The sequence below is a fragment of the Ceratotherium simum genome, chromosome 10 (genome assembly GCF_057802395.1).
Source record: "Ceratotherium simum simum isolate JZ-2026a chromosome 10, ASM5780239v1, whole genome shotgun sequence".
Taxonomy (NCBI): Eukaryota; Metazoa; Chordata; class Mammalia; order Perissodactyla; family Rhinocerotidae; genus Ceratotherium; species Ceratotherium simum.
The window spans coordinates 60,249,522-60,263,328 of record NC_141909.1 but is presented as its reverse complement, the minus strand read 5'-3'; the positions used below and the strand labels follow the sequence as shown (position 1 = coordinate 60,263,328).

The window sequence follows — 13,807 nt, the reverse complement described above, 5'->3', positions numbered from 1 at the left end:
TCAGTTGATGGACATTTGGATTGTTCCACATTTTTCTGTTGTGAATAATGCTGCTATTGATATTTGTGTATAAGTTTTTGTGCAGACATACATTTTTGATTCTCTTAGGAAGGGAATTGCTGGGTCATATGATAACTATATGTTTAACACTTTAAGCAACTGCCAAACTATTTTCTTTATTCTAAATAGTTAAAAAGTGGATGATTCTAGCAGAGAAAATACAAGATGAGCTCGGGGCATCTGTAGTGCAAGAAAGTGCTAAAAATATAAAATACGGGGGCATATCAAATGGACACAGGAACCAACCTAAAAGAATTACCAAGGACCAAACCCAGAACAATTGAACAACAAAGGAAATGGCATAGTATTGGATTACAACCCAAACATAAAATAAATATATATTAGTCCACACTGATATAAATAAATGATTGAATAAACAAATTGGGGAGAAGAGGCAAATCTTCCTTAAAGAAGAATTCCAAGTAATATAAGTAGATGTAAACATTGTAATGTTACATTTGCTCCCCCCTCCAGGAGGTGGAGCTTAATTTCCTTAAGTGTGGATTGGACTTAGTGACTCGCTGCCAAAGAATAGAGTACAGAAAGAAGAAAAATAGTAACTTTATAGAGAAACTTGGCAACACTACCTTAACCAAATGATCAAGGTCAACATCATGTTGACGTCGTGTGCCTGGTGATATGATGTGATGAGAAGGGCACTTCACTTATGAGATATTCCTCCCCAAGATCCATAACAGTAATTTAATCCCAAAAAAAATCATATAAATGCAAGTTGAGGGACACTCTACAAAATACCTGATCAATACCCTTCAAAACTCTCAAGGTTATGAAAGATAAGGAAAGACTGAGAAACTGTCACAGAGCAGAGGAGACTAAGGAGACATGGCAACTGAATGCAATCTGGTACCCTGCTTGGGATTTTGAAACAGAAAAAGGACATTAGTGAGAAAACTGGTGAAATCCAAATAAAGTCTGGAGCATAGTTAATAGTAACGTACCAATGTTGATTTCTTAGTTTTGAGAAAAGTCCTGCTGTAATATAAAATGTTAACATTAGGGCAAACTGAGTAAGGCAAACTCTGTACTGTCTTGGTAACATTTCTGTTAATGTAAAATCATTCCAAAATAAAAAGTTTACTTAAAAGATAAATTCATGACACGTAAACGTAAATATATAATACATTTTAATTGAATTATGAATACATTTGCCAAAACAAAAAAATTATTTAAGAAAAAAATTTAGTGGGTACAGGAATGGTTACCCAGGAAATTCAGATAAAAGAATTTGATACTGAGAACAAATGTTGAGATTTAGCTAAACTAGTGGTTTACATGGATTAAATTTACCAGGGAATTGCTTATCGTTCTACCAAACTATCTCAAGTTGCAAGGTTGGTAGGCTAAAGCAACAGCAGCTACTGCAGCAACAATGATTTTTAGCATTTGATCCCCAGCACTTAGCAATTAGGACATGGTTCTGTTGTTTTCTTCTGTAGATTAACTTCTCTCTTTTCTTAGCAGTTATCAGCATTTACCAAATTAGTGAATTAGTGTTACACCCAAGAAGATATTAATTTACTTTGGCCTTCTTTACTTGGAGTTGCAAAAATACACTTTACACATGCTGGCTGGTTGATCTCATTCCTAGTTCAGGACTCAGCTCTCATGTAAACAGTGATGACTCCCAAATATGTATCCTCACACTTTTGTCTTGAGTTTCAGTCTTGTATATCTGACTCTTTTCTGGACGTAAACTGGCTTTCCCATTGGTACACAAGTGAAAACATCCCAAAGTCAAACACATTCTCTTGCCACTTTTTATTCCTGATAAAATTGTTCCTCCAACTATATTCTCTTCCTCAAGCAATGATTATCAATCACTCAGGGCCAAAAAGAAACCTGAGAGTCTTCTGAGTGAGTCTAAGTGGCATCCTGGCATAGACATTGGTGGCTTAACCTCACCCTTGCTTTTTAGTCGTGGACTGAACCTATTGCCTGCTCATTGATTTTTGACCTTGATCCTGCGTGTCCACAGGCTTTGGTTTTTGCTTCTTCCCAGTCTCCCACTAAATGAGATACAATAACTGGAATTGGAATTTTCAATATAGAAGTGATTGTTTGAACCAGGGGTCAACAAATTTTTTCTATAAGGGGCTGCCAGATAGGTGTTACAGACCCTATGGTTTGTCTAACTACTCAACTCTGCTGTTGTAGCACAAAAAGAGCCATAGAGAGTATGTTAATAAGTGAGTGAGGCTGTGTTTCAATAAACCTTTATAAAAACAGACAGTGGGTCAGATTTGGCCTGTGAGCTATAGTTTGCTGACGCCTTATTTAAACCATAGCGTTGGATGAGATTGCCTATCACAGTAGGCTGAGAAGGCCAGGAGGCTCTGGAAAGAATCCAGAGGAACATCAGTGTTGAAGTAGTTAACTTTGGAAAAGAATTCTGTGAAGGAGAATGAGGAAAAGTAGTCAGAGCGGTAGGGAGAAAATTAGGATACAGCTGTGTCCTACAAGTCAAAGTAGTATATCTCCATCATTATAAAATGCTACAGAGAGATGAAGTAGGATGTGTTGAAATCTGGGTGAGCTTGGGCATAAGCCATTCTGAGACGACGGTGCTTTGTGATAAAGGTGGAGAGAAAACTGGAACTAGGGCAACATAGGCTGAAGTTCAATCCTGGGGCCCCGGCCATTCAATGAAGATTCAGGGTAGAAGGAGAAAGAAGTGAACTTCTCAGGGTATCTAAGACCCAGGGCTTGCACAATATATTACTTCTGGTTAGCAAATTTTCTGTGTTCTAGAGTGGTGGGATTGTGAAATATATAGCGTTACTTTCTAATCCAAAAATGTGGATACGTGTCCTGAAAAACATATGGACATTGACTTCTCAGTAAGATATCGCTGTCTACTTTCTGGTGGGGAAACTGAAAACAGAAAGTTTTTGGAGAGCTTGACGTCATGGATAAAACCTAAAACAGACCAACCAACCAACCAACCCACCCCTAACTGTGCCCCTCAATTCCTTCCCCAGCCCTGCTTTTGTAGAGTTGAGGAGGGCGATCAGACAATTTGAGAATTTAATTCCGTGCGACATATTTAAAAAATCCTTTTCTGTTGTCATCATCTAAGAACATGATTGTACTTGGCATATTATAATTAGACAGAGAGATTACAATAACATATATTCACTGAATTGACTTTTAAATGTATTTACTTTTTTGACTATGGAAATACACCATTCATCCTCAATGTATAAAGACTGAAGTAATCTTACAGGATTAATGGTTTTGAATACAAATCTTTCTTCACATAGATTTTAGAAATAATTTTTAAAATAAAGAGCTGATAGCATTCACTGGAAATCTTATCTCATATATTTTATCATTCATATGAGCACATTTTTCAATTATAAAAGTACTTAGGATGGAAGTCTTCTTTTTCCTCCTTCTGTCTTTTCCATACCCTTTTACCTCTGTGACATAGACTTGAAAGATTAACCACCTCGGAAACATTCTGGGGCTCAACGCACAGCAAATGACCAAGAAAACCCCATGACCCTGCCACTTTTTTGTTCTAGGAATTCTGCTAGAAAGTTCTTGGAAAACATGAGAAGTGGATTAGCGTTACAGTCCCAGGTTTACTGGAGAGTTGAAAACAGAGACACTGAGAGAGGCCTGTGACTGCTCATTTTGCCTTTTGATCAGCGGGAGTAAAGCCTGGTACTGACGATTTCACCTCATTAGTGGGGCTCTCTGACCACACCTCTGTCTTTAATTCTTTCCTGAGTAAATTTGTAATTTGCCTTTGGTTTCTGCTTTTAAAACAACCATTGTGAAGGATCAAAGAGGAACTGGATAATGACAGGAGGAAGTGGCAAGTTAGTGACATCTTTGTAGAAAGAATAGTAACTATACGCAGTGTGATTACTCAGAAGTAGTCTTCTGACAAGTGACTATAGAATAAATTCCGGTACAACAAACTCGAGGACTGTTCTAGTATCTCAATTATTCTTTAATTCTTGTTCAGCCATTAACCTTTTATTGAGTATCTACTATAAGTAAGACTTGGTAAGAAGAGAAGTATAGAAGAATGGATCAGAAATTGAGATTTTTAAAGTCAAATAGAACTATGTTTGAATCCCTGGTTCTACCATTTACTAACTGTAGTGGATTGAATTCTGGCTCCCAGAAAATGTGTCCACCGGCAACATCAGAATGTGGCCTTATTTGGAATAAATCTTTGCAAGTGTAATTAAGGTAAGGCTCTTGAGATGAGATCATCCTGGATTAAGGTGAGCCCTAAATCTAACGGTGAGTGTCCTTATAAGAGACAGAAAAGGAGATACAGAGATATACAAGAAGCCCACGTGAAGACGGAGGCAGAGACTGAAGTCATGCAGCCCCACCCCAAAGGACGTCAAAGGTTGCAGGCAGTTGCAAGACGCTGGGAGAGAGGCATGAAATGGGTTCTCTGTCAGAGCCTCCAGAGGGAATCAACTCTGCTAACATCTTGATTTTTGAACTTCTAGCTTCCAGAACTGTAAAAGAAAAAATTTGTGGGTTTTTTTTTTTTTTTTTTGGTGAGGAAGAGTGGCCCTGAACTAACACCTGCTGCCAATCTTCCTCTTTTTGCTTGAGGAAGATTGTCCCTGAGCGAACATCTGTGCCCATCTTCCTCTATTTCGTATGTGGGACACCATTTCAGTATGGCTTAATGAGCAGTGTGTAGGTCCGCGCCCAGGATCCGAACCTGAGAACCCCCGTCTGCCAAAGTGGAGTGTGCGAACTTAACCACTACACCAACAGGCGAGCCCCAAAATTTGTGTTGTGTTAAGCCACCAAGTTTGTGATAATTTGTTATGACAGCCCTAGAAAACTAATACACTAGCTGCATGACCTTGGGTTAACTAACCCTCTATATCTTAGTTTCTGCCTCTGTAAAATGAAAAGAATAATATTCCCTACTTATAGAGTTATTGCAAAGATTCAATGAGATAATATGTACCTGTAAAGTATGTAGCACAAAATCTGGCACAGAGTAAGAGCTCAATAAGTATTGGCAATTATTATTAAGGTACTTACGGTTCAGTTTGAATTTCTAATTTGTTGATATTGTGATTACTTGCATAATTACCTCCCCTGCTTTTTTCGTTTGGGAGATCTTTTTACTTTTCAAAGGGGAAGAAGAGAGACACAGGAGGGATATCATGCAGATGAATTGCTCCTCTGAATATTGCTGGTCGCAGAAACCATATGGACTCCAGACCTCTGTCTATATGACAAGAGCATAGTATACATTCCTCAAGGGGCTGCGGAAGACCTGGTTAGAGCAGTAAACACATGTAAACATTGTTTGCAGACTCTAATGGACTTTTTTTTTTTTTTTTTTGTAGGGAATATTGTCCCTGAGCTAACATCTGTGCCAATCTTCCTCTATTTTGTATGTGGGACACTGCCACAGCATGGCCTGATGAGCGGTGTGTATGCCCACGCCTGGCATCCGAACCTGTGAACCCTGGGCTGCCAAAACGGAGTGCACAAACTTAACCACTATGCCGCTGGGCCAGCCCCACCTAATGCATTTTTATCAAACTGGGTTTTTATGTCTCTTCAAGTTCATGGGAATCCCAGCTGTCCTCCAGGGTGAAGATGTGCAGAAAACAAAACAAAACAAAATACCTCAACATAGGTAGTCTTAAAATTGTGCTTGGGGAACTACTTCTTCCTTTACTTGGATGTTTTCTTTTAGCAGCTTCAATAACACGTTAAAAATTTCTCCATTAAGTTCTTACAGATTTGTAAAGTTCTTAGATTTATTCCTAAGTTTCTTCTTCTTTGATATTGTAGCTTGTCTCTATTTTTAAATTATGTTTTCTAGTTTGCTAAGAATTTTTTTTAATGAATGGGTCATGGATTTTATCAAATGCCTTTACTGAATCTGTTAAAATGATCACATATGTGCTCTTCTTTAGTCCATTAATGTGGTGAAATACATTTATAGATTCACCATTGTTAAATAACCCTCCTGTTCCTGGGATACACCTACTTTGGTCATTCATTCATTCAAGAAATAATATTTATTTCCATTTATGTTCCAGATGGTCTTCAAAGTGTTGGGATATAGCAATGGGAAAAAAAATAACCAGAAATTACTGCCTTTGTGGAGCTTACATACTAGTATTTTACACACAGCTGGATTGAGTTTGCTAATTTTTAAAAATACTTTCTATATCTATGCTCTTGGATAAAATTGGCCTGTAATCCATTTTCTTGTATTTCTCTTGTCTGTGTAGTTGATGGCTATTGTATATGCTGGATCGCAGCGCCCCACTGGAAGAGCAGCTTCCACATCAGCCTGGACTTGACTTAGAGCTTCTCTTGCCAGGGTCTGCACTCAAAACTGACAGTCTTACATGTATTTTGCAAGTGAATTGAAGCAGCACACTCAAAAGTGATATAAATTGCCTCCAAAATCCAAAAAAAAAAGCCCACCAAGGCTCATGCCACTTTTTTAGCGGTAGGTGGTGAGACACTTGGCAACTTGTTTTTCTCCTCAGCAGGAAGGGCTATCTCAGCATACTCTAGATCATTGGAATCTAGAAACTTTACTGAGGTGATTGGTTCCTGAATTTTCATAGGGTTTATCTTCCACCTTCTGGTTTGCATTCTAACACATTTTCTCTACATTTTCTCTAGGTCTATGTCAATGTAATTAGCAACTCTTGCACTTCTTTTGGTTTACAAGCCATTTTCTCCCAAATCAGACCATGTACGTTCCCCCGTTGAACTTGATGATATCTGATCTTCATTATGAATCTATCATCTCCTTAGACATGCAAGACAGGCTCCTTCCACTGGCTAGAGCGTCTCAGAGTGATTTGGTGATGATGGGGGGTGAGGTGGGGTTAAGATTCTCAATATCTTCTGAACCCAAGAAGATGTCCCCATTCCAAGTTTCAAGTCTCACTTCTACCTAACTGAGGCCTTAACTTTTACATAAGAGACTTAGGGAAGCCATGAATTCAATCTATATTGTAATTCTGCAACCTCTATTGTTAAATTTTGTGTTTTGTCTTCAACAATATTTGCCCTGCGGCTACAAGAAATAAGAGATTATTTTAGGACATAAAAGAAATTATCTGGTAATCTGTAACTTAAACTGAGTGTGTAAAGACCTGAGCTTATAATTTTCTTTCTGTAAGTGCTCCAGTACACTCAGAAGAATCCATTCAATGCCACCATCCTTGTAGTCAACATGACTTCATTAACAATCAAGTGAAGCAATTACTTGTTTCTCCAAAGTACTTAATTCATTAAGAACTTCCTCATAATCAACCACAGGTATAATTAATTGTAATGCCAATGCATGGATCACTAGTATCCCATATTCCACTGTCAAGGAGTTAGGCACTGCGTTCAAGCCCAAGGATACAACAAAATCAATCCCCCAAATCATATTTTTAAACATTTTTTTCCCTAGACTTATTCTTGGTATTAATTCATGTGTAGTTGGTGTCCACTGAGGAGACAGAAATCATACCAGTTATTTTAATAGAGATTATTTAAGATAAAAAATTATTAAGTAAGTATTAAATTGCTAATTAGGTAATGAAGAGGCAGAAAGAGAACACTAATATCTCATGAAGGTAGCAACTGTGGGAACCGCTACCATCCCTGTGGCTGAGGGGTTAAAGGGAAGAGGTTGGAATTATTAAAACTTAAAGGTTTGGAGGAAAGGCTCCCCAGAGCTGGAAGTTAGACTTCTGGGAAAGGGCACAGCTTGACTCTCTCTGACATCTCTGAACTTGAAGAGAAGCCCTGTGGGGTTGGGGCCCAGACCCCTGAGGTGGGGACACTGGCCGGTTGGTACTGGTGTCTCTGAGGTACTGTAATGAGGTTTGTCTTGAAAGTGTTGGAGAAATTGCAAACTGGATCCAACTGCTGCTACAAGAAGGGACCATAGTTGCCAAGGTGTAGGGTGATACTCACAGGAACAGGAAGCAAGAGGAAGCAAACAGGAAGTACAAGTCCCCTCTTCATCCTCCAGCCTTGCAGTCCCCCTCTAGTGCTGCCTAATGGCAAAGTTTGACAGGGAGCCAGCTGGCAAAGAAGAAATGTGGTTTGCAGGGTCCTGGCATGGGCATTACAAAGCAGAGAATGGAAGGGTGGGTTTGGAGTTATGGGACAACCACACAGACCCATATTTGACTCTCTTTCCTCCAATTTTCTTGTTACTCTGAGTCTACAAGAAAGCAAAGAAATGAGAGAATTAAAAAAACATTTATTTACAAACCATTAGAAATAATTATTTCTTTGGTAAGGGTAGCTATTTACTCAGAAATCCAATATTAAAAAACGAAAGCCTTTAAAGGATTGTGTCTATTGTTTTTAAGAACTGGAATTCATATCCCAGTGATGGAAACACTGAAAGCTGGAAAATGGTAGACTTGAATGGCTTAGTTAGGAGGGAAAATAATAAAGAAAAATGCAACTTGGAGTTTACTTTAAACATAGAATTTACTTGTATTCTTATTCTATACTTTGCAGGCATTTGTCATTCTACTGATTCCTGATAAAATTTTGATGCTTATTGTGAGAAAATTCTTTTAAAAGGCAAAATTCAAATTTAATCGATACCTCACCAGTTAAAATAGGCTCTCTTTCTTTTTAACTTAAGATACATTTGTTCCAATTCAGTGATTCATAATAGATTCATGGCTGATGAAGTTGGCCTTAAAAATAAGGAACAAAATATGGAAACATTTAAGTCAGGGATAAGTTTCCTACAGGGTCTAATTGCAAGGATTCTCTGTAATTAAACTGTTTTGAATGTTGGCTTAAGTTTTAATAAGCTGATGTCTAACTTTCCCATGATTGTTCTCATTCAAAACAAATCAGATTTAAGAAAAATATTTTTTTTCCTAAAACTGTAATGCATTTCAGAGGCAGATATACTTAAAATGCATTCAAATAATAAAATGCAGTACCAAATGCTGCATTGAGCCCTTAATGTGTTTAGTATTTCCAAAGCAGTCTAACAGCCTTTTTCTTTTGCATTGTCATAAATCATAACACAGATGGTGTTTCTTGATATCTTTCAGTCAGATTTCAGTCCTGTGCCACAGAAGCATCTTCTATCAATATGGCTTTTTCGTAAATGGCTTCATTTTGCTGTTGACAAGGCTGATATAAACAAGTTGTGTAATTTACTCTACTACCAAATAAATCACATGTGAACGTTTAAGTTTAACTGTGCTAGCCTGATAGTCTGGCAAGTGTTTTTGTCTGCACAGAGAATATTTGACATTTAAGCTCAACCCAGAAAAACAAAAACAAAAGCCCGAGTTTATTCTCCTGTGTCTGAGGAGAGTCTTTGTGCAAGCAAAAGATGGTTTAACTATGCCAAATAAGGAGGTTAAAAAGGCATCATTTCTAAGGGTCTTCTGGGTAAGCTGTTTGTAAAGACGTCCTGAGCCTTCTCCTGATAAAGTAAATAACGTTACAGGGTGATTTTGAGGTAAGCCAGAGCCTGTGACCAAAACCTAAGAATGCTTGGATCCATATTGGTGAACTTCTCCAGCTAGGAGGAGTTAAGCACCTCCTGGGTGTAGGAGAGACACAGATGTGCCCAGAGTCTCCTATTGGGGAGGATATGCTTTTATTTCCTTCATTTCTTTAGATTCCAAGGTGATAGTTGGGGTGATAAGTGGGTAGAAAAGATGCACATGAAAAGATGCTCAATATCATTAGTCATTAGGGAAATGCAAATCAAAACCATAGTAAGATGATACTTCACCCCAACTAGGTTGGCTATTATGAAAAAGAAGGAAAATAACAAATGTTGGTGAGGATGCAGAAAAATTTGAACTCTCATACTTTGCTGTTAGGAATATAAAGTAGTACAGCTGCTTTGGAAAACACTGGCAGTTCCTCAAAAAGTTAAACATAGAGTTACTATATGATCCTAGGTATATACCGAGGTAACTGAAAACAAGTGTCCACACAAAAAATTGTACGTGAATGTTCATAGCAGCAGTATTCATAATAGCCAAAAAGTAGAGACAACAGAAATGTCCATTAACTGACGAATGGATAAACAAAAGGTATATCCACACAATGGAACATTATTCAGCAATAAAGAAGAATGAAGCACTGATACATGCTAGAACATGGATGAACCTTGAAAGCATTATGCTAAGTGAAAGAAGCCAGACATATTGTCTGATTCCATTTATATGAAATGTCTGGATGGGCAAATCCATAGAGACAGAAAATAGATTAGTGGTTGCCAGGCATTTGGTGGTGGGTGGGAAGGGGAGTGACTGCTAATGGATATGGGGTTTCTTTTTGGGGTAATGAAAATGTTGTGCAGTTGGTGGTGATAGAAGAACAACTCTGGAAATATACTAAAAATCAAAGTTCATACTTTAAAAGGGTGAACTTTATGGTATGTGAAATATATCTTAATCAAGTTATTATTTAAAAGAAAATTTTAAGGAAGTACTCATCCTCAGGTGTGAACCCTGCACTTGCATGAGCCTGAGTAAGTGCCTCATTAAATTTTGAACCCAGGGTACCCTTCTCGCCTCACCCTAGTCCATGCCCTGCTAACACACTGTGGAGCTCACCACTGGTTGGATCTTATATTCATCTGGGTCTTACACTTCATTTACCTGCACTGCTTCATTTTTGTAACCCCAGTTCCCCACATTGCTGTCTACTGATTGGCCCTACCCTAAAATATACGTCCCCCCTTGCCAATCCTGATTGAAGCAGGAAGGTGGGGTCTGTATCTGTCTTGTTCCGGAGGTAGCCTGTGGCTAGTATATAGTAGGTGCTCTAATACCAGTTGAATAGATGCTATTTTCTTAGGAAATATCACCCAATGACTTCCCATTGCTTTCAGGTTAAAATCCAAACTTCTTCCTGGGAGGGCGTGGTAAAACCCTTTGTGACAGTGCCCTTAGCAACCTGTTCAGTCTCCTCCCACCGCGTGACTTAGAGCTCCCTGCATAATGCTCCTGTAATGGAATGTTTCATGAGCTCTTTCTCCTCTCTGGCTTTGTATTTACTCCTCCTTTTCCTGGAACATTCTCCCCAAATAGTAGTTTGGATCCTACCCAATCCTCCTTCCTTCCCCCGTCCTTCTCAGGCGTCAGATCTGCATCATAGTCTGAAGGTTCTTTCTACTTTCTCTGATTTCTGCCCCATTATCCTTTACAGGTGTTTTCCTCAACAGATCTCTTGCATTTCTAATCCTGTCTTGGCATCTGCTTCTCAGTGGCCTTGAACTAACATACTAGCTTGACAGTCACACTACCATTTTTACTCTTTCAGTGTTTTTTACTCCAGAAATTACACCAGGAATCCTAACTTACCTAAATCTAAACTTACGTTCCAATCTTTACTTTCTTTCCAAACAATACAAAGACTTTAGATTCTTAAACTGCATTTGTTCATTTTCCTCACCAATATGATATAGATGTCAAATATTTTAATTCTTATTTTGTTTTAAACAGTATACAATAATATTATTGTTGTTCTATATGACGTTGATTTATATTTATCCACATATTTACCATTCTCAGTGCTTTTCATTTCTTCCATTCACAATCACTTTCTTTTGACCTCAAGTACATCATTTAGAATTTCTTTTAATGAGGACCTGCTGGTGCAAACTCTCTGTTTTTGTTTGTATGAAGATATCTTCATTTTGATCTCATTCTTGATGATAATTTCACTGAGTGTAGAATTCTAAGATGGTAGCTATTTTCAATGATGTTAGGATGGTGGGAATTGGAAAGCTAGAAGTATTCATGAGTAGATATTCTTCAAGCTCAATTGTTACCTTCTTGGACTCCTAGTTTACTCAATAGACAAAGGTGCCCTCCAGATGGATTAAAGACGTAAAAGATAAATCTATTAACTTAATAAAAGAACATGTAGAAGAATATCTTTGTGATTCAAGTACACCTAAACTATGAGGCAAAAGTCTGATAGATTTAACTACATAAAAATTAAAGAATTCTATTTAACATAGGGCACTTTGATAGATTTAACAGACAGATGCCAAACCAAGAGAAGGCAATTGCAATGTCAAAAATCATTATGTACTGTTATTTGCTAATCAATAAGAAAGACAACTGAAAAATGTACAAAGGATATGAACGGAAGTGGAAATGCCAGTGGATGACAAGTATATGATGAGGTTCGCAATCTCATTAGTAATCACAAAAAATGCAAATTAAAACAACAATGAAATATCACTTTTCATTTAATGTCTTGACAACAATTGAAAACGTGGATAACAGCAAGTGTTGACAAAGATGTGGAGAAATGGAGACCATGGGGTGAATAATTTGACAGTTTTTAGTGAAATTAAGTATGCATATGTCTTATGACACTGCATTTCACTTCTTGGTATATAGGCCAGAGAAATCTGTGCAGAAGTCTATGAGGGACAGGTAGGGGGCTATTTATGGCACTGTTGTTGTTTGAGGTAGTGAGGAGTTGGAAGCAAGCTCAGTGTCCTATAGGGAAATGATGGGTAAGTGGTTGAATACTATGCAACAATTAGAAGCAATGAACTAGAGATACTGTACAGCATTACTGATAGGTCTTTAAAAACATAGTTGAGTGAAAAAATTATAAAACAGAAATAGATCAGTAGCATAATACTATTAATGTAAGTTATAAACAGGTACACGCACAAAATAACACTCTAGATTTTACAAGGATGCGCATATATTTAAGGACAAATATCAAACACCTCCAAGTGAATGCTTGTGAAGAAGAGGTATATGGGGGAAATTAATGGGAATAAAGGGGAAAAAGCAAAATAAGAAAGGAGTCATAAACTGAAGAGAACCATCGACTCATCTCCTTGTCTTTGAGGTCCAATACTCACCCCTAAGTCCCCCAAATTACCAAATGTCACCACCTCTCTCAGGTTTTGCTTGACTCCTCCACGAAGAAGGAATTCATAGCGGCTTCCTCTGGTTGGTTCCATGTTCCTCCTGTTATACTGTGCTCCAAGCTCTATTTTAATATATATCAAAACTCTATCATAATTATTGTTTTACGTGTTTTTCTCCCCTAACTTGGTGGTGAGAATTTTGAAGATGGGAACCGAGTCTTACTCATCCCTGTAATCTTAGCACCCAGCTCAATGCCTGGCATATTAAATGTTTTTTCAGGGAACGAACTAGTAAAGGAAGGGAATTGTGATGGAGAAAAACTTGTTGAAATCAAGGAAAATCATCAAGGTCAGTAGTTAGAAAATGGAGGGAATGTAGGTTACATGTCTGAGTTGCTGTGGGAATTTAGGAAAAAACTGCTTGGACATGGGTGGCTGATGGAAGAGGATCAAAGCATTTCAGTAAGAGATTCCTCTCTATTCTTAAAGTGGGAAGATAAGAGCCCAGCTGGAACTCCTACCTAGGCCAACCTACTACCTGCACACAGACCTCATCCCCTCAGTCCTACTCAGGGATATTGCTCCAAAAATGTCGTTCTCTCGTGCATCGTCAATTTTCTCCTCTCCACTGGATCATTCTCATTAGCATGCAAGGAAGGTACAGTGTCTTCCATCGAAATAATCCTCCCACAACCTCCGCATCCCACTCAAACTACCACTGCATTTCTCTGCTCCCACTTTTAGCAAAGCTGTTTGGCAGAGTTGTCTCCACTCACTGTCTCTACTTCCTTCTCTTCCCGTTCTCTTCAAATCCATCCCAATCAGGCTTCTGCCCCAGTAGGAACAGTTCTTATAAAGATCATT

The 13,807-nt window shown here is 38.1% G+C and overlaps 1 long non-coding RNA gene across 1 annotated transcript in view; it reads left to right on the top strand.

Moving 5' to 3' along the window:
- The window catches only part of LOC147916130 (uncharacterized), a 45,497-nt gene extending 38,900 nt beyond the window's left edge, over positions 1-6,597 (top strand). Inside the window, exon 3 of the long non-coding RNA XR_015553421.1 lies at positions 5,421-6,597. This is a non-coding gene — a long non-coding RNA (uncharacterized LOC147916130). The remainder of the gene's footprint in view (positions 1-5,420) is intronic.
- Positions 6,598-13,807: the final 7,210 nt, after the last annotated feature.